A 21899-nucleotide genomic window follows, 5' to 3' on the forward strand; every position below is an offset into this window, starting at 1 on the left:
CGAGTATTTGGTGTGTGAGTGTGGTTGTGCATGCGTATATGAGAGGGACAGCACTGCACATGGTGTATTCCCCATTACTTAGTATTTATTAATGCAGATGAGCATCTTGCTGTATGGGAAAGTGAAATGTAAAAGTTAGACTCTCAGTTGCAAAGACAAAGCGCAAAGAGTTGTTTAATGGAAATAACTATTTTATGCTTTTAGTGCCAACAATTGCAGTAATAGTATTTATATCTTTGAAAAATAACACACACACAAAGAAGGAGATAGAAAAAATGTGCAGCTGGACTGAGTGCTTTTTGGTTTCTCGGGATACACTGAAACACAGTGAAAGCTTGAGGAGAACCAGAGGCAGTGATGGGTTCTGACTCACGCGAGGAGGGTTTAGGCATGCCTCGCAGATTCCCAAGTTTTTGGTTTGCATCACAGGATGAAAATGCAAGTTTCTGAACTAAAACTTTGCTCATTTTCAGTCTAGAATAACTGATGAAATAATCACCTCCAGGACAGTTTCACTGCCTAAATATTTTGCCCACTGAATTTCCATCAGCTTCAGTATTATGTGAAACTGACAGTTGGGTTGTATCATGAGATTGCATAATATACTTCGGTCAAACAAGTGACCTTATTGACATAAATCTAGTGCATGAGCCCTTTCTGCTCCTCACTGGCCATATTAGTGCAGTATGAATGCCTCTTGGGTTCCAAAAAGATGCAGAACATTGTTATTCTTAATTTTGCCTGAGAAACGGAGGCGTAAGTGGGATGGTTGAGCTGGGAGCAGATGGCTGAGTTCCCACTTCCAGCCTCATGCCTAACCACTGGTTTATGTTGCCTCTTATTATGCAGTGAAACAACTAACAGTTGAGGTTTTTGTTTCAGATCGTTTTCGTGTCATAGCTTTGACAAATTTAGGACTCTATTTTGACAGGGAACAGAAGTGCAATGGTAATTGTCACAAGACAGTATTGGACCTCAGTAACGAAAGAAGCAAGGCTATTCCTAGAGTGAATGCAAAATCTAACCATGAAGGCTCCTAAATGTATAGATAACTCCCCTCAAATCCAACAAACTAAAAGCAACCAAAAACCCCAGACTAAAGTTTTCAAGACCTTGGATTTTGTTTGGGTTTGTTTTCTCTGTGCAGGTTCTTGTTTGTTTCCGTAGGCTACATTAAAAAATGCTGCTTTCAACTTTGACTGGCTCCCTAAGATGTCACGAAGATTTTTACAAGGTGTATGTTCCCCTATATTGTAATGTATACAAAGGACAGGCCCATCAGCTGTCACCTAGGAAGCAAGCCCTCCTTCTGGCATGCATTGCAGTGCTCTGCACCACCACTGGTATCAGCTGCCTGATGCTGCGCTCCGGATGAAAAGCAGTTCTGCACGGGTGATAAAATGCACTGAGCCCTGTCCTGAAGGTGATGTAAGTCATCATGTAGATGAGTTCAAGAATGATGACAGAGGACCAACATAATGATTTCATATCAAAGCCACTACAGGATATGACTTGGATGGCCCCTGGTGCTGTATTTAGGGGATGTAGTTAGGCACAAGCCTCTCATGGCATTCACTTCGAAGTAATGGGCAAAGTAAATGAATATGAAATGCAGTGCTTTAACTGCAGCCCCACATGCTGGCTCTGCTTCGCGAACAGCGATGGCGATTGGTGAAATGATAGTAATGTGGGATATACAAATATTTTGGGTGAAATATATAATCAGTTAATTGGTTTATTAAATTATAAAACTTTGGTTTGCTTGAAAGAGCAATAAAACTGTCTAAATGAATATTCGCCCCTTTGAAGACTTCTTACATTAATTATGTTTATGCATCACTTGCAGCAGTAATGTTAGACAAAGGCAGCTTTATCTTTATATGCCATAGCTACATTGTATTGTGGTACAAATGATGGCACCGACTTTGTGTCTACATAATTACTGAAATCTTATCCCTTTTGTGTTTGCACATCATTTTCAGTTTTTTGGAATAGTTAAACTCCATTTTACTTTTTAATAACATTTTAGAAATCATTCTGATTCAGGTAAACAGAATTTGATTGCTTTGATGGATTGAAAATGGTTAGCTCAGCCAGAGCTTATTTGATTTGTTTCTTCAGGGATTACAAAGAATAGGATTTTATCTATGAACTGACAAAAGAGGCAATCTCTGCATTTTTGCCTATGAAATAGCAGATCCACTAAGCCATTGCTCCTTCACATAGTGAATGTATTAGTCACGGGGTTGCTTTTTAGTCATTCTCAAAGTTTTTATTCCACATTGCACGGGGTGTCAAGCTCTTTTGTTCCTAAAAAAATCAATCTGGAAAAATAATACTGTCAAATGGAGTTGGGGAGATTCAGTGGCCCATTAGATTTAAAGCAGATTTGGAAAACAAACAAACTCTTTCTCGCCAGTAACGGACATCTTAGACAAATGCTCTTCAACTAATGCAATAGGTTTAGAAGCCTCAAGTACCTGAATGCTAATTACCTGCCAAAGTTCAGGCTGAGAGTTCTCCCGTGGGTTTCCCGAGAGCTCAGTTTCTGACCCAGACAGATTACGTGGTTTTCCTGGTACCGCTCCTCATTTTATCCTGTGTGACATGACATTTGCAAAGCAGACAGCATCGAGAAAATGTCAATATACGGTATAGATATGATACAAGACACCCTGAATAATGTGTTTGCAATTGTTCTTACACCGGCCAGAGCATTCACTGAGTCCTCTTTGGAGGTGCTGCCAACCACCTGGGGGCTTGAGCCCGATGAGTTTGGTTCATGGAGGAATAGATTGTAGCAAGATACTCTGAAAAGCACTGAACAATTTTTAAGGGAATTTGTAATTCGCGAGCTCAATGTTTGCCTCACACTGTGTCTGGGGAAAGAAATGGAAATGGAAAGTTAGAATCGTAGAATCACAGAATGGTTTGGGTTGGAAGGGACCTTAAAACTCATCCAGCTCCAACCCCCTGCCACAGGCAGGGACACCTTCCACTAGAGCAGGTGGCTCTGAGCCCCGTCCAGCCTGGCCTTGAACACTGCCAGGGATGGGGCAGCCACAGCTTCTCTGGGCAACCTGAAGCTGGTCCTTACTCTGCATCTCTGCAGCCAGGTATTGAATGATGCACACAACTGCTATCCAATCACCCTCCAGGTTTTGGAGGCTTTTTCCCTTTATTTCTGTTTGGGGTAGTGAACAGAGAGAAGTTTCATCATTCAGGGTGCAAAATGTTTACGTGCATGCTCAATTTTCACTAATAATTACCCACTTGCTTAAAACAAAAGTGTTCGCCGGCTGGGACCTTGTGTCCTCACCATTTCTAGGCTTCACTGCCACGCTCTGACTATTGGAACACAGCAGGATTTCCTGTGTACGCCTTAAAGCTCAATTACGTTTGACATCATATATAGCCCACTCTCAAAAAAAGTCCCTTTAACAGTAACAGCAGGGTGTTTCTCAGAATTTCCATTTATGGCCAGACAGGATGAGAAATGTACAATGTGTTACTCCAGCATCATCCCCATTAAGTATGAGGTTTTAGATTTGCTCTGTGAAATTTAGGAGGCAGCTTTCAAGGGCCTCAGATGAGAAGGCCAGCTAGTGGAAATCAGGGTTGGCCCATTTCTCCTTTGATTTCCACCGTCTGAAGATTTGTCCCAGCATCGGGTTGTTTCTCTTCCCTTTAATATATGCATACAGCAAATGCTACTCATTCTGGTAACTCAGGCTCTGGAGGACAGCAGCACACAAGCTGCTCTAGGAAAGGTCAGCTGTCCTGAACTCATGTCACTGCACCAAGAGCTCTAACTCTTACAATTCACTGCATCCTAATACAACTAGAGATGACACAGGATGGTGTGAGGTTCAGAAATGACTGCAGGGAGTTCCAGCACACAGGGGCTCTCCTGCTGCTGCTTCTGGTTTATTTCAGTTAAACATGAATGCTTTTTCCAAGGTTAAACTTTTAGAAGAATACTTGTTCTCTTGGTTAGAGAGAAACGTTTCATATACCTCGTTTTTATAATTAGGTGCCGCCTTATCCTGATTTATGACTTATTTTAGCTTTAACTGGTCTGTGTTTCTGATGGCAAAAATGATAATCCATACTCCCATGTACACTTCAAAGAACTGCTGATAATCCACTGTGCTTGATCCCAAGACCTGGCAGCAGAAATCTGGAGGAGAAAACAATGTGCTGAGTATGATGCTGCGAGGGCTGGAGCAGCCCTGCTCTGCAGTCAGGCTAAGACAGCTGGGCTGGTTCAGCCTGGAGAAGAGAAGGCTCCTGAAGGGGAGACCTTAGAGCAGCTCCAGTGCCTAAAGGGGCTGCAGGAAACCTGGAGAGGGGCTTGGGACAAGGGCCTGTAGGGACAGGACAAGGGGAATGGCTTTAACCTGCCAGAGGGGAGACTGAGATGAGCTCTTAGGCAGAAGCTCTTCCCTGTGAGGGTGCTGAGGCGCTGGCACAGGGTGCCCAGAGAAGCTGTGGCTGCCCCATCCCTGGCAGTGTTCAAGGCCAGGTTGGACACAGGGGCTTGGAGCAACCTGCTCTAGTGGAAGGTGTCCCTGCCTGTGGCAGGGGGTTGGAACTGGATGAGCTTTAAGGTCCCTTTCAACCCAAACCAGTCTGGGGTTCTACAGTTCTATGAGTAACGCCATTGAAAACCTCCCCAGGTAACTGCAGTGTCACTCAGACCCCGAGCAGCATCTCTGACATTGAACTCTCAGAACTGCTGATGAAAGTAACAGTCTTCCCCACTGTTACCAGGATTCAGTGGAGTCCACTGCTTTTGTCTGGGTGAGGAGTGAACCTTTACCCTCCCATTTGACAGTGTTCTCCTGCACGACTCCATTCACAGGGAGCAAAATGTTCACCATGAAAGAGTTAAAGCCAATCGCCTTTTCAAAAGCAACAGGCTTGATCAGGCACTTGATGCTGTTTTACAAGGCCAGGTGAGCTCATTCATGAACATCTCAGTTCATTGCCAGCGCTCTGAACTCCCTCTCCTTTAACCTGAGATTTGAGTTGCATTCGTCTTGGGCTTAATCCTGTATTTAATTAAGTGAAGGTCAAGATGAGGGTCAACTAGACTAGTGAACTTAATCCAAGACCCATAGGTTATACAATAGCTGCTTTGGGGAGGTATAATTGTGGATAGGAATTGAGAGAAGAAAAGACAATATAATTGAACAAGTTATACGATAAAGGAAGAGGGGAAAAGCAGGAATTGCATCTTTTCAGGCTGAGTGGCACTGGATGCATTATACAAGAACAGCCACTAGATAGCAGAACAGGCATGACGCTCTGCTGTTCTGTTGGGCCAAATGCAAGACAAACAATACCTGTCCCAGCAAATACAGTGTGTGTAACAGTGTTCAGCTGGTACCACTGTTTCACAAAAGTGAGGGGTTTTTAAGATGCTATTCCACACGTTGCTTCCTGCTGATCTGATCTGACTCCGTGCATTTTCTCCCAGCATACTGAGAGGTGCTGATTTCCTGAACAAGTGATAAACTGAGAAAACCCCTTTCTGCACCCCTTTTCCCCCCTGCACCCCACTGCAGTTGGTGCCCTTTAGAAACTACAGGGAGGCAAACTGTGACTCTCACAAGGACCCCTTGCCACCCAGTGTCAAGGTTTCTTTTCCCCAGTACTGACTAGTTAATGCCCAAATATTGGATTGAGCAGATCTCTGCTGGGCTTGGCTCCAGGTGATAACCTGAAGAAGCCACTGAGGGTCACAACTTTAAGGTAAGGGGTAGTTCACCACAATCAGACTTCATGTGGTTCTTTTATTGCTGGCCAGAGCTGCTCTTGAGCAACCCTTCTCTGTGCATCTATCAGCCCACTGTCCTGCCAAAGAGGGCTTCCATAGCCCAAATTATCTGAGTGTCATATTGATTAATCAGAATTAGTAAAACCCCTTACTTGGCACTCTAGGGTTATGCTCCAGTTCAGTTTGGCAACGACAATGTTCTCAAAAGGCTAATTTGGTTGTCCATAGGATATGGTCTGAACCAAATCCCAAACAGTAACGGTCTCCTGTATTCAAACTTAGAGAGAATGCATCTTCAAAGAGTTAGGTAAGGAGAATTTAAGTGGGTTCCCACCTAGATGCAACACTGATGAAGCCGTAAAAAGCTGCAGCTGCATTGCATGGGCACAGATACCTCACAGTCTTGCTGTGAAAGTTTCATCCGTGACTTTGCTGAGTTTGAAGTTTTGTGGCCATACTTTTTCAAGGCCTAAATTACAAAAGTCTCTTACACAGCAAAAAGCCTTGGGGCGCTGACTGAGGGACTCATCCAGTCCCCAGGAGAAGGACTTAGATCTCCAGGAGGAGGCTGGAGCACCTCTGTAAGCCAGAGCAGGAAAAAGGTGTTCAGAGCAGTTACAGTGCTCCATGGTTTGTACCACACTGTGGCAGCCTCACGTAATGACTCACACCCTCGTCTCTAATTCCTGTGCAGTGAGACCTGCTTGGGAAAGTCTGGAACTTAATTATGTAAAAACATTCCAAGATACCAATAGTAATTGATCCTCATTACAGATTCAATTTGTCTGCAATTGTTTTCACTAAATAACAGAGCTGATTTTGGGTTATAGCAGATGAGGGAAGCGGAGGGTGGAGACTTAAACAAGGATACACTTTCTAACCCAGCGCCTCAAGGGGAAAACAAGATTTTTCCAGGGAAAAAAAAAGAAGAGATGCTTTAAAGTAATTAGCTCCTAGGCTGAGATATTTTCAGCCTGCTGTGAATTTTCATGACAGTGCTGTTAGACTGCTGAAAATACGGTTTCCTACCTTATCTGACAGAATTTGAACTACGATGTGCAAGTAATCTTGCAGGAACGCTAATTATGTATCTGTAGCTGTACATGCACATGGATATACATCCCCGGAAATGTTATGCTGTGTCTTGCAAGATCTGAGTCTTTTATGCTCAGTGAAGGATGAATCGCAGTGTGCTGCCCAGCTCTTCACTGTTTATCTGCTTAAAAATGAAAAGTAAAACAATAAATACAGATGATATCCTTGTTTGAAGTGTGTTGTTCAGTGAATAAGGGACCTGGTGGATCTCAGAGAATTTGCTTTAAATGCCATCTCATTGTTTGACTCTGGACTAGGCGTATTTCCTGTCTCAACCTTACCCTCCTAGATTGCAAATTGGGGATAATGATGCTGAATTCAGTTGCAAAATGCTTGGAAGTGGAGCCAGAATAAGACCAAATGCTCTTATTTGATGTGAATCGTGTAATCTTATCTAGCAAGAAACAAGGTTGCGTTGGACCCTCTCAGGTACTCAGCTCACTCAGTACTGAGCAGCAGCCCTATTGCCAAGAAGCGCCTGCCACCAACATGACACCATTCTTATACCTTCTGCCAAAAGCTCACCTTGGTCTCTCTCCACAGAGGTCAGTGATGATGCTCAGGTATCCTCAGTCCTCAGCCCCTTTCCCTTTCCATGGCTTGAATCCCAAACCAATCATTCTGCACACAGAGTAGGGGCCACAGCAACAGTTCGAGGTCAGGAGCTGTGTCAAACGCAGTTACACCAAAGCCAGGCTGGATGTGGTTCTGGGCAACCTCATCTAGTTGAAGATGTCCCTGCTCACTGCAGGGAGGTTGGGACTAGATGACCTTTGAAGGTCCCTTCTAACACAAACCAGTCTACGATTGTATGCTGGTGGCCAGTATTTTGCAAGTATTTCACATTAGGCTGAAGCTTTCAAGGAACAGGAAGAGTAAATACAATAATTATACTTTTTTCACACAATAAGCAGAATCCAATTAAAGAAACAAATAGGTGGATCAGTCATAGCAGAGCCTTTCACCAAGGAGAACAGCTTTCAGACTGCCCATATTTACCAGTTCATATGAAGTATAAGCCTGCAGTATAAGCATCTCCAGCCTAAATGAGAGAACCGTAAGGAGGAAATAATAGTGTCCTGCCTGTGCAATTAGAGAAGCTGACGAGTGAATCATTGTTACAACAAGTTTAATTATAAACATGATTAAATAGGCAATTAATGCATATTCTGCCCCAGATAAACAAAATTAAATTCCTGCAATATTAACATCTTCCACAAGGTTTATTATTAGATTACTGTAAGTCATGTGGTGCAGGAACATTTTTATGTCCTATATTTGTTGAGAACAAGCACCAGTTTTTATTTCCACTTAACCAGATGTAAAGGACAAAATTTGCTGCTCCTCTAAAACACCAAGATCACTGCAACATCCCATGCAGGCTTTCTAAGTTTACCCAATGACAACTCACCCCAGCTATGTATGGTGATTGACAGAAATAAAGGATCCAAGTGTATGTGAGTCCTAGGCAGGCAGCTCTCTTTGTGCTCTCCACTGCCTGCCAAAGCTGCTGGTATGCTCCTAGAGTATCAAAACAAGAGCACGGCAGGGTCAAAGCTCTGGGGAATGAGTGCTTTGGATCCAGGGGTGGAACAACTCAATTACAAGTGAAATGCACAGGATTTACTATTGAAAAATCAAAAGGCTCTTTAGCGGGTGCATTTCACCTCCTGGCATGTGTACATCCAGTGACAGCCTATGAAGAAAGGGAGTAAAACCTTCAACATGCAGCAGTCTTTTATCAGTGCAGCTCCAGAAAATTGTATAAATATTAAATATATACAAACAGCATTTTCTGTTTAGTCACTGGTGATTTCAGGGTGGCCAGGTTGGACAGAGCCTTGGGTGGCATGGTTTAGTGTGAGGTGTCCCTTCCTATGGCAGGGAGGTTGGAACTACATGATCTTAAAGTCCTTTCCAACCCTAACTATTCTATGATTCTGATTCTATGATTCTATGAGACAGAGAAAATGCCAAATGTCCACGTCTCTGGAAATCAGGTCCCTGCGAGAAGCCTCCAGTTAGGAATGTAGAACCACGAACTAGTTTTAGGAAACCCTGTAGCTCTGGTTTTCAGATGAAGAAACTGGTAACAAGAAACTGATTGAAGCTGATAATCAACTCCAGAAGGACTTAAGCTTTTGTTTGCAGCGTCCTGTCCATTTTCACTTTGGCTTTCCTTAAGGACATCATTTATGTTTTCCCAAGTGTCTAAGGAATTGAAAATTTTATACATTTTCCCATGCTTCCTAGCCAACTGGGATGGGATTTGGGATTTCTCACCACTCATGGATTTAAAGGTCTCCAATAAATGTGTAAGGGGGCTACACATATTCTTTATGTGTCTTTTCCCCAGCTCACATCTGTATGTGCAAAGTTTTTGGGGCAATTGCTAAAGAAGAGGGAGCTGCTACAGTCACATGTAGCTGTAGTATCACACCCAGTGTCATTATTCCTGACTGTTGAGATAGCCTAGATTCTCTCTGTGTAGCTGTTATTATTGCTTTGTGAATCCAGAAAGGATCCAAAGTAAATTGATATACCAGCCATGTGCATAAATCTGCCTCAGCAGAAACTGATTCAGCCAATTTTCTGCAGTAGCGGAGTCTACCTCGCTGCCCCTGGACATTGTTCATTGTATACTCAGCTTTTGGAAAATCAGCAGCATTTATATAAGGCAGGCTGTTCTGCTGTGCAGTTAACATCTTCACAGTGATGGAATAAGCAAACACCTGGGTCATGGAGTCCAGGGAAAATCTCAATTTGGATAAGAAATTGCCACAAGTAATTTTAGCCCTGCACTGCCACAGTCCCTTATTCTTTCATGAATGAGGCAATCTTCATCTAATATAGCATGGCATTCACATCTCATAGGATACGTAATTTTGTGTCTCTATCTACAGCTGTTAGTGATGCTGCAGCGTGTAAATTCTCAGGTAGATGATACAGGCAAATTCCAGCTTCCCCCCAAACAAAAGTGAGGACCAGATGCAACTTTGCTGATCAATGGACTGTCAGAGAGCAACACAGCGGCATTGGGCTTGACTGGAGTGTCCATCCACACCAGCAAGGAATTTTATGCCGGGCACTTGAAGTGTAGGTATGTAATATCCTGACTTGTGTTGATCAGTGTAATGTGTCAGAATTAAGATCAGGAGAGTGGCCCTGCTTTAGACACAGCATATGCTAATGTCTGTGCTGAGCGCTAGCATTGCATGACTCCAGCATGATGTAGGCATTAGCACCAGGCCTAATGCTGACCTGCTGTACAGGGATGAGTTTTAGGATGCCATTGTAGCCTTGCTGGCCACTACTGGGCTACAGGCAAATAGCATTTACTGATTGAATGGTCCTGCATTAGGCATGTGTACAAGCTTACACCAGTAATGGCTGCAAGACCGGGCACATATTATTTTGTGAAAAGAAGTAGGTGACATACTAAGATATGCCTCCCAGATGTAGAAGACAGACAAGCATAGCCCTGACACATGAGAAAACCTGTGTCCTCTACAAACCACTCACGCTTAGCGAGCCCTTTATCACATTGTCAAAATCAGCCCCAGCTTGAGCCTTCTGATATCAATGAAATATTAACTTGTCTTGGGTCAGCCTTACCTATTAAAGAGCAGAATTCCCTGAGACATGAGCACACTGAAAAGCCAGCTGAGTCCCCAAATGCTTTTCCCCAAAACTAACAGGTGTCTTTTTCTTTCTCTTATTTCTAATTGAACTTCTTGGCATTCTGGTCAATGCTCCCTAATATATTTTGGAAAACAATAAATCCTGGTAACATGAGACCTTGCTACAGTATTTCACTGTTAAATCTTTGCTGAGATTTGGGAAGACCAGGGTTTGCATGCTGAATTATGGGGTGTGCTGATGGATGATTTTGTTCCCCTTTGCTTTTTCCATCACAGAATAAGCACATAGGGAAAAACTCTGATGAGTCAGATCCCTACTGTGTCTGTATTTGAATGCTCTAGGACCCAGGGTATTCTCAATAGATTTTAGCCTTTCTTTGAAAGTAAAGGATTATTTGCAATTAGAAAACACTGATGTTTTATTTTGTAATGTTTCATTTTCTTAGAAATGTAATTTTTTACTTCAGTTTTCTTCTTAAAAGCAAACTTTGTCATAGAAAAATAATTCCAGTGCAATTAATCAAAAAAAAACCCTGAGGATTTTCTTGTACAAAAGTTCTGTTTATAATTTAAAACTTTTTTCCTAATTTCATACACAACTCACAAAAGGCAGAAATATTCTCTGAAGCATTTTTCCACTGAAAAAATCCCCTCCATTTTCCCTGGAAATGTATGGGGAAAACCTTTCCTTTTGAAAATTTCTTTAAAATCTTTGTGTTTAACATTACTTGTTGATTGTACATCCAGATACTTCATAGAATCATAGAATAGTTAGGGTTGGAAAGGACCTTAAGATCATCCAGTTCCAACCCCCCTGCCATGGGCAGGGACACCTCACCCTAGATCATGTCGCCCAAAGCTCTGTCCAACCTGGCCTTGAACACTGCTGGGGATGGAGCATATCATTGTTACTGTGACTTCCTGGAAAGCAATGAGGGTATTTCTGATATAGTCAATAATTCAATATTCAGGAACTTCCTGAAGTTGTCTGAAATTCCATGTTAATGGGAAGCATTTGGAAGTTAAAAAGAAAGCAAACTTGGTAAGTTTCAATATCTCATATATATTCTTAAAGACCTATTGAGGCATTTTTACATGATAGTGGGTTAAACATCATTGAGGTCTTAATCTCACAAAGACATAATGAGGCAGCAAAGAGTTATCCAAGACTCTGCATTAACAATGATTAAAAACTGTGAAATTGTATTTAATAGTTTATAGACTAAGTTTTAACTCTAAGATCATGGACAATAATTCTTTTTGATTATTTTTTCCCAATTTAACAGTACTATCCTTCAAGGACCAGAGAAGCATAACTCTAATGATTTTCCTCTCTATTTCTGAGAATATTATGGTGCTTTAACAGAATATCCTAAATGAACATAACTCCTTCTGTCACAGACTTTAAACACTGCCCAAGCCTTTTACTCCAAGCTGACCTGCAAGATCAACTGTAAGCTTTTATTCCTCTAAAAGGCTTTATGATGTCAAGAACTAATAACAATATGTTGGGTTTGTTTCACCCTAAGCATTTTTGGCCATTTGCAGGGTCCTTCAAATTCACTCATTCATACTGGAGCTAGATCATACCATGGCTACTAAAACGTAACATTACTGAGAAAATAGCATGCATTCTTTCCAAACCTGTATCCCACATCTTAGCTTCACATATTCACTGGCATTTGATGTAAAAATTAGGATATATATGTATATATATTTATATAAGCTTCAATTTTACTTTTATTCTTGAAAGCTATGCAAAACCTGCATAGCCCAGAAGACTAGTTGCCAGCTGTAATATAAAGAAGGATACTATGGAAACTGAGAACTGGTTATGGCAGATACCCTGTCAAAGGAATGATTTATAATCTGGAAATACAAGCAGTAAGAGAGGCCCACCAGCTAGACCTGTATCATCTGGAGCAATCAAATCCTGCAAATATAAAGCAATTTAGTATTAGCATTTCCAAGTGCTCCCCACAATAAGGACTCTTGTATGCCAAAGTTTAATATTCAGAGCAGAAACCACAAACTCTAACAGCCACTTCTGGTCAAGATAGCTAATAACAGTTCCCAGGCAATGGCACAGTTGTAATGGTATTGCACAAAGCAGCTGGGGATTTACTTGTATGTCAGCTTTACATCTGAGAACTAGAAAACGATGGTGGGTCAGACATCCATTTGCTTTATATATTGATATAATTTCATCAGAATTTATGATGTGGGAATTACTGCACTGGCAAGAAATGTAATCTAACCTTCATCTCGCACAATGTAGTACAGGTATTATGTTTTTGAGAGAAATACACTGACTTGTTGAATCAGATTATTCCATGTGCATTCCTAATGGATTTCAATATTCCCTTGGACAAGCCAGTGCTATTTACTTTGTATTTATTACATTTAACCCCCCCCCACACCTATAGAGAAGATAAAACCTCTTCTAACACCATATATTCTTCCATTTTGCAAACTACAAACATACATTTGTTCATTAATTTTAAAGTCTAAACTTTTCCCTGGGTAACAGCCACTGCATTTACTCAACTACCTTCATTCCAACTACACATTTCAAATGTATAAAGAATTTTAAGTGTAAGTGTTGACAACTGTAGGCTTTTCTCCTTCCTCTCCTGGATTAGACAGCTTGTCCTTGCATACCTGTGACAATTGCATGGGGTAATTATTACTGCTGGGATTTTCCCAAAGGCCAGGGTATGCCACTAGTAATAGGTGATATTTGGGATCCTCTTTATTATGGAACTTCTAATGTAACAGAACTCCAGGGAATTTTATCAAGAGATAAAAGTTGGATCAGTCCCGAGCCTGCTTTATATCATGAGTCAAGAATGGGGAAAATAATAGTAACAATGATTTATATAAAAAGAGAGGGAGAGCTAGACCATCAAACAGCTCTGAAAAGACCTTAAAAGCCCCATGAATTCCAGTCTCTGCCCTGTAGTTGGATTATTCCTAAGAATGGCAGTTATTTTCAACCCCATTCCTACCATTGCTAAGCTACCTCCTCCCAAGCTGTCATTTGCCAATAAGAAATACTCTCATGTGCCCCAAAGGAGACTCATTCCTGCTGGTGTGAGTTAACATCATATGCTGGAGCTCTTGAGAGCCCTGAAACACCTCCAGGGCAGGAAGCACGCTGAGCAATTCAGGCCAGCTGGAAACGGATGTGCAAGTACCAAGCGCACTATGTACCTGTCAGCGCACTTCATCACCATGCTCATTCCTTCCTAAGTCTCAAAAAAGGCAGGGATGCTCCACTAAAGTGCAGTTTCCATTTGCAAAACTGGAAACAAAGCTTCGAAGAAGTTAAACTAGAAAACCATCTCTTTTTGCAGGTGGAGCTTTATCCTCAGTTGTTACGCCATAATTTCTGTGCAGGCAGTGAGGAAACAGTGAACGGTGAATGAATACTGAAGGTGAAGGGCAGCACCCTAGACAGCATACTAGCTTACAGTATTACCCTTCTCCTCCCTCACAGTACATCACTTACACTCTGTGTTAATCAATAGCTACTAAGTAGAAACGGTTCCTTTCCTACCCCATTTAGAAAGCTCTTTGGTCTTCTGGCTCTTAAGAGAGCAGATTGCTTTATATTCCTGCTTCATTTTATTGTCCTTCCCTCCCGCTGTGATGATCAGACAAGACAGAATAGGTTAGTATATCAATAGAAATGCAAACCACTGTGCATAATACGTAAATATTGATATTAAGAATGGGGAGGCTCCACACACTATTAGTTACAGGGTACTCAGTCATGTCCAGGCAGTTCTATAGACAAATATATGAAGAAGAAACAAGATATTTAGGTGCTTATTTTGCTTGTTTGGTTTTTTTAAAACAAACAAAACCTCAAACCAACCAAAAAAGCAACAACAAAAAAGCCCAAAACTCCCTCAAATCTTCAATAATGAATATTCAACAACTTCCCAAGTAACCTAATCTATTGCTGTTGTAGTTTTCCTGATGAATATAGCCATATAGGACATACAGCTACACATTAAGTCCATTATTTCTGGAACAATCCAACATAGCCATGGAAAATATATGCTCCTTGTACAGCTTAATTCCTTTTGCTGTACTTGATAGCAAGTAGGTATGCAAAAGATAACAGTGAGTGTCACTTATTATTGAGAATGCTGACTTGTCCTGTTTTGAAATGGGTGTTTAGAAGAAACAGTTTTTCACCATAATATTAGGAAAGACATACACTAGTGATTTCTTCTCATACTCAAACCATTCTCAGACTCATACCATTGCAGAATGACCATCCTGACACAAACTGTGGCTCTCTATACAGAACCACCTTTTTCCTATCTCCTAAACAGATCATAGAGGGGATATGTGTGAGTACCCAGGTTGAGGGCTTCTATTGAACAGACACACTATGCCAATGGATGAGATGAACGTATTCAGTTAGTGCTTTACCCTTATTAAGTGGCAAAGCTGTTATTACAGAGGCAGAAGCTGTGAACGAGATAGGAGATGCTTCCAAGTACAGCGTTCCCTGAGCACAGGTGGCAGTGCTTCAGAACGTGTATGGTGTCTCCCGAGATCGTCATCACTTTTGCACTCACCTATTTGTTTATCATCCTTTGATGTTCATTGAAAAATGACATGATGTAATGATGCAGAAGCAACTGTAACACACTGAGCTCTCCCAAGGTTCGGTTGGATAGTTTCCTGCTTGATTCATCACACAAAGTCTCTTCCTGTTTGCGCCTGAAATACACATATGTAGCAAATATCAGCATCCAGTACTAAGGAGTATTGTTTTGGTGAGATTTTCCCTGGGAGGAAAAGCTCTGTGTTACGAACCCCTCTTGCCTAAATCATGGCTAATATTCAATATTGCACTTGGAAAAGGTTTCAGCCCAAAATGAAGAGGAAAAAATAACGGTAGAGTTCGAGCATGCAGTCACATGAGTGCATCTGTGTTTTACAGAGGCAAGGTTGAGGTGTTACCTAAAAGCATTCCTTTCAAAGCAGTGCAGTGAAGCCTGAAGGAGCACTATTTTAAAACAAATCAGTCAGCATTTTATTGGTGTCGGCCCAGCTTTGTACTAAACACTCAGATTAATGTTAAATCAGAGCTCAGGAATTATTCATGAGATCTCATACAATGTAATTGCTGATTTTGGCATCAATAGTCTGTATCCCTTTATTTCCTAGATTAGCTTCCTTTCCTGAACTACTGTATGTCATGCCAGAGACAATGATTTTATATGACATATTTAGGGAAGAGGGACCCACCTATTTTACATAAAAGAACATCTGAGGAATATGACCTTATTGCTGAGATGCCAGTCTGTGCTGACACATTCCTGTGAGAGGCAGAGCCTGCTGGGAGAGCAGAGAGCACAGCACTAAACGTTTCCTTTCAAACCATTGAGTGAATGGTTAGTTTTATTCCAAACCTTTATAAAAACTAATGAAATTACCCTTCACCTATCTTTGAGGATTAGCATTAATGCTCAGAACAAACTGCATGACTACTAATCTCTTAATGTCCCTAAAGATATGTACAAAATGAAATCTATAAATAATAAATGAAACCCAACTTTTTCTAGAAACACTAAGTCATCCTGCTCCTTCCCTCCCTGAGAGTTGTGTGCTCTTGTGTGAGGTTGGGCTGATACAGGGAGTTGGAGGAAGGTGCCTTTGAGCATGGAAGTTGACGAGCTCCATGCTTTGTGAATCCACCGTGTTTTTTCCTCTAAAAACACTGCCTTTTCTTTCTTCAGCAGCTTGTTTCCATCTAAGTATCTTCAACCTCTCCCCTCTCATTCCTTCATGCTCCAAATATGAGTACCAATGGGTGAGAAATGAGAGCAGGAATCCCTGAAGACATAGAGTATTTCATGCTCAGGTGGCTACATACTATAGCTGCAAGAAAAGGAACACTACTGCGTGTGCTATTTCCCCACATCCAAATTTTCATGCAAACTAAAACCAACCCGCAAATCAGACTTAAATTCTCCAAGAAGTTGTTAAAATGAATCAGAATTCATTGCATGTGCTATAATCAGAAGTTTCCCAAGTGAGAAACCCAACTGTTCTCTTAGTTGGAATGCAAAACCAGTGTTTTTCTAACTGATGCCACTGGAGGGATTAGTCACTCTGATTTTCCAGCGCCTTCAGCCCATCCATTGCACTTCCCTTGCTTATAGAGACTCGCACTTGCATACTTGAGGATTTTAGCATCTACTTTGAAAGATGTGCTTTTTAGGCTGTAGGAAATTACAGATTTTGAGTTTAATAGTTAAAGATTTCCTGGGAGAGCTGATCTCTGCCCTCCATCCCTGGGGTGTTTGTTTGCCTGACAAGCAAACCCAAAATGTATTTATCACACTTGCATGTATTTTACAATATAGCACACACAGAAAAAATATAAATAACGATTTCTGAAAGACTGTGACATCATCACTTTGAACTGATTGCAATGATCCAATTTGAGACATACCTGGGTCTGATGAAATTTGCTAGCATTATCAAGCCCCTGTCATTGCAGGCCTGACACAGTCTGCTCAAGGGTTCTTCCCAGGTCATTATTTCATTTACAGTTTCTCTAGTTCTAATACAACTTTGCTCAAGGATATGTTTCAGGCCAAAGATTTTGCCCTCTTCAAGGACTAACTCATGGAAGGCTAAGATTGAAGTCCAAAACCATCCTTAGTTACTAAATTGCCTAAGACTCACGCACTTAATGTTTTAATCACTGAGCCCTCACAGCAAAATTCAGAAATCTAGGCTAAGCATTTAGGCTTCACATCCAAAGCAGAAGCAGCATTACATGCCTTGTGGAAGGAATGCATAAAACCAGTAAGGCAAGTGGTGAGTCTCCAGAGTTGGCAAAAGAAGCATGAGTTTATCCTAAATCCTTCCCTGTGCCAAGTGGGAAGGACACTTTGCTACGACTGTCAAAGAAAGTGATCCCATCATCACTGTATTTTGGGTAGGCTGCTCTAAGTAGGTAAGAGTAGGGTGTTATCATCATCACTTCGCTCCTTCTAAAATCAACATCCCCCACTATATTGTACGGATCTGGCTTGATACTTAAGTCTACTGGGCCAATTCTCTCAGATGACAAATGTGGAGAAGCACCTAATCTATGGATCCCATTTGGGCCTGGACATTAGCTGAGGACTGACAAAAATCAGTACTCTGTTCACGTAGCAAAGCAGCATTTTTTGAACACCAGCAACTGATACCATATAGACACCCACTGGAGTTCACATTACATTAAAGTTAGGCAATAGTGGTATAATGATACAAGATTGTTTCACTTCCTCATGAAAATCTGGTTCCTTTGTTTCTGCAAATGTGACCATGGGACAAGAAAACACCAGTGCTGCTGGTTCAGACCTAGGTTTCCAACAAAGCCTGTCCCAAAATCTCATTTGCTTTCAGCTGTATTTGGACACTCAAGGCATCAGAAGCCTAAAACCCTGTTGAGCAGGGTTTGTATGAATTGTTCTAAGAAAATTCTATAAGAGCATATTGAGCATATTTTGTGGATAACACTATATGCTCATATAAAGCACATATAGCAGAAAACCATGGAATGGTTTTTAGAAATACTTCCCAAGCATTGAAGAGCTTGAAAGCCAAATAGTGATTTTGTTAAAATAGAACAAACCTATTTCTGAAAGTCTCCCATAGGCGTTTGGTGGAGCTTTAAGGACCCAGAACCCAGACAAGCAATAGCACTTATTTTTCTGCTCACAATTTTACAGTGGCCAAATGTACAGTTTTCTAACTTTACCAAAATGCATAAATTAATAACACAAAATAAAAATAGTATGATCCAAATTACCTCAAGGCTGAGACACCATGTGCCTAATTTCAGCCCAATTTTCATGGCCATGTTATCTGAGCCTGCATATTTATAATGGAATTACTGACAAGCCTTTTTTCCTAGGGAGATCCTCCTGCTTTAAAGCCCAGTATAAATATAGTCGGACAAATTTGATATGCAGGAAAACAAACATCAATAAAGATTTCGATACACAGAATAATATAGAAATGACAACATATTTTTGACTCCGTACAAAGACATGCATTCATCTGCAAATGATTACATTTCTATCTGTGGCAGAATGGTAGTGTGGGGCATATGAATCTCACCTTCAAAAGATATTCTTTCGTTCTACACAAAAACGCCGGCAAGCACAGGAAACTTCAATCAATGTCTTATATTCGAAAACTATGACACTGTCAAACTGGTGTCATTAAAGCTAACTAACCATATTAAACGAATATTAAAATATAGGTTTCTTTGCATAACATAATGAGTAAAACTGCTTTTAAGTTTTTCCCTGTGCTTTGAGGTGTAGGTGGCATTTTCATTCCAAAACTTTGAAGTCAGAACAAAATGTACAGGTAGAGGGTACTAGATCAAATAATAATCAACTTCAAAAAGCATTTTGGCTGTTAGATGTCCCAAGGCTAATTTCCTCTAGACATTTTAAATGTAAATGTCTAAACTCATTTAAAAATTGTAAATTGGTCTAGGTTCAATCAAAAACCATCCTGACACAGAACAGGGAGACTGGGCTAATTGTCATTTGTTTGTCAAATGAATTCCATTTGGAAAGCAATGAAACCTCCAAGCTAATTCTTTTAAGGTGAGCTGGTAGTTGTATTATCAGTTAAATGCAGTAAAATGGATAATCACATGATGATAATGAAAACTGAACCTATGTTAGCACTCAGGCTTAGTCTGCCACAGGGCATATAGTGATGGAACTTAAGTACTGTAATGTTCCATTGGGCACAATGGCACCAAGTCTGCTCTTTAGCCTTACAGACACTTTCTTTGCATTTTAAAAAACTTTATCAAAGCACCGTGGCAATGTAGAAAATGTCAAAGTGAAATGCACTGTAGGCAAATTGAGATTTCATTAAGTTTAAATTTATTGCTTTTGACTGATGTATTACCATGCTTGTTAAGAACCAGCAATTTGGAATATCTGCCTGCCTGGTAAAACAGCTTTGTCTCCTTGCATAAGACTTTCTACGGACTTTGAAAGACCCCAGTAATTCAAAAAAAGTGTGGGTTATTTTACTTTTCTAAAGAACAATTTCAAATATTTTCAGGTCCCCGACCCAGTGGATCAATAGACTCCTGCGTGTGTCCCTAGTGTGTTGTTGGTGCACTCGGTAGAGAAGTTACAGCACTAATAGGTTATTCTTTTGCCTTGGTACAACATTGCACTCGCTGGCAACAAAACCTTGGGAAGCACTTAACAATTCTACTTGTTCTGCCTCTCTCCAAACATTTGTGTTGGAAATAAACGAAAGAGTTTGTGAGAGATAAGGAATCCAACAAACTGGTGGGAGACTGTGCAGATGCATGCTTTTTTTATATAAATATATATACATACACATACATTGTGTGTATATGTGAGTTTGTGCATAGGTATACAGACAGACAAAGCAGAGATACAGCTGAATCTGTATCATGGCAGAACAAGTACAGGTATTCTCTGCGTTCCACAATATATATGTTGCTTAGTTCACAGGCTTCAGCTATGGCAAAAGCTACATTTGAGATGTTGACATAAAATCTCTTAATGGACTCTGGTGCTTTTCTCACCTTCAGGAAAGGACTGAATCAATAGTGCAGGACTAGCACAATTTCTGCCTGATGAGGAATGTTAGGCCTTCAGGAAGGATTACTGCCCTTGGAGAGAGACCTGGATTGAATTTACTATATTCCAGATAGATTTATTTACACTAGGTGCCAGGGTTTTATGGCAGAAGTGACAAAGTTTGTGAAACCCAGGAATGCATTATCATGTTATCTGCTACGGACAGTCAATATGAACAGACTGCAGACACACCTGTCCCAGTATCCAGTTCACCAAGAAATGAAATGGAAACAATAAAAGTCTTTGAACAAACAACAGATATTTGAGTCTGTGGGTTTAAACAAGAGGATTGTAGAATTCAAATGGGTTTCCCCTAGTGCTGCCAAGGCAGCCATATCTGTATTGGTGCCAACCCTGAGAGTCACACAACAAAGCTCGACTTGTGTCTGCCCATGTGCTTTCCTCCCCCAGTGCATATAGGTACTGCTTCCCGGATTGGGGGGAAGCTGAGGGAGAGAAGAGAGTTTTAAGCTATACCTATTTTACCTACACTGTCAATGAAGTTGAAAACCGAAGAGAAAGTGATGTGTGGGATTCTATGAATTTAAATTGTGTTTTGTTTTTACCATTTAAAATTAACATGCTGAAGCTTTGGGCAACCTGTGTGAATTAACTGAATTAAAACACAGTCATTTGTCACTGGAAAAACTTACTTCCCTCCTCATAGGGAAATAACCTGCTTCTCTCCACCCCAGTATTCAGATTCTCTCAAAAACTCCCTGCTTGTGACTGCAGATTTACTGATGCAGGACATGCTGCGGCTGCAGGACCATAGCCCAAATTCACCTAAGAGAGGTTTTCATCAGGGCACTCATCCTTCTGCCCAGTGGAACCTCCAAAAGCTCCCTCCTTCTGCTGCTCCAGGAGCCGTCTTCTGTCATCAGTGGTGTAAAGCCTGAGCAGAGGGCTCCCAGACTCAGAAGAGATCCACGTGCACTATGAAGTCCTTAGAGAAAAGGGATCCAACCAAAGGTGGATGCAAATCTCAAACCCTACTTAAAAATAAAGGTTTTCTAAGTTTGTTTTCGCACATTGCAGAAAGGCTACACCAACCCTCAATAACAGAGTCAAAGCAGGAGCTAAGGTAAAGCTTCTTATTTGATAAAACATCTGTGTTTTTGCTTTAAGACACATATACGCAGCTCCCTTTGAAGTCCAGAGGAGCTATACAAGTCAACACTTGAGGGCAGAATTTGGCCCAATGTGATAATGCAGGAGCTTGTAATCTGAAAAAGAAGTGTATTCATTACATTTTAAAGAATTTGTGGGTTAACTCAAATTAGCCAGGAAGGACTAACGCCTCTGAATGATTCTCCCTCTCAACACACGTTTCAGAACACTGTAAGGATTACAACTTAACCCCACCTTTCTGCTTGCTTTTAGGGCATCAGACATAATTTGCATTTTGGAGTAAGCCACTAGCTGGAGCTAAAGACCTGTAGAGCAAATTCAAAGGAATAAAAGAAAGGAAAGGGGGGAAATCCACAAGCCTGAGGAGAAATCAGACTTTTAAAGGCAGGCTTGGAACAGGTTTTTGATTGAGTTGTGGATACTGGCTGTCATCTGTTAGAAGGATAGAAAGACCAGCCTAAAAAATGAAGGTATCCATATGCTTGAGTTGATGGCTAGCTGAACTAAACTGGAGCAAAGCCTGATATTTAACAGCAGAATGAATCAAAACAAGCAGATTGAAAAGAGCTTTTTAAAAGC

Source organism: Psittacula echo (assembly GCF_963264785.1).
Source record: "Psittacula echo genome assembly, chromosome: 6".
Classification (NCBI taxonomy): domain Eukaryota; kingdom Metazoa; phylum Chordata; class Aves; order Psittaciformes; family Psittacidae; genus Psittacula; species Psittacula echo.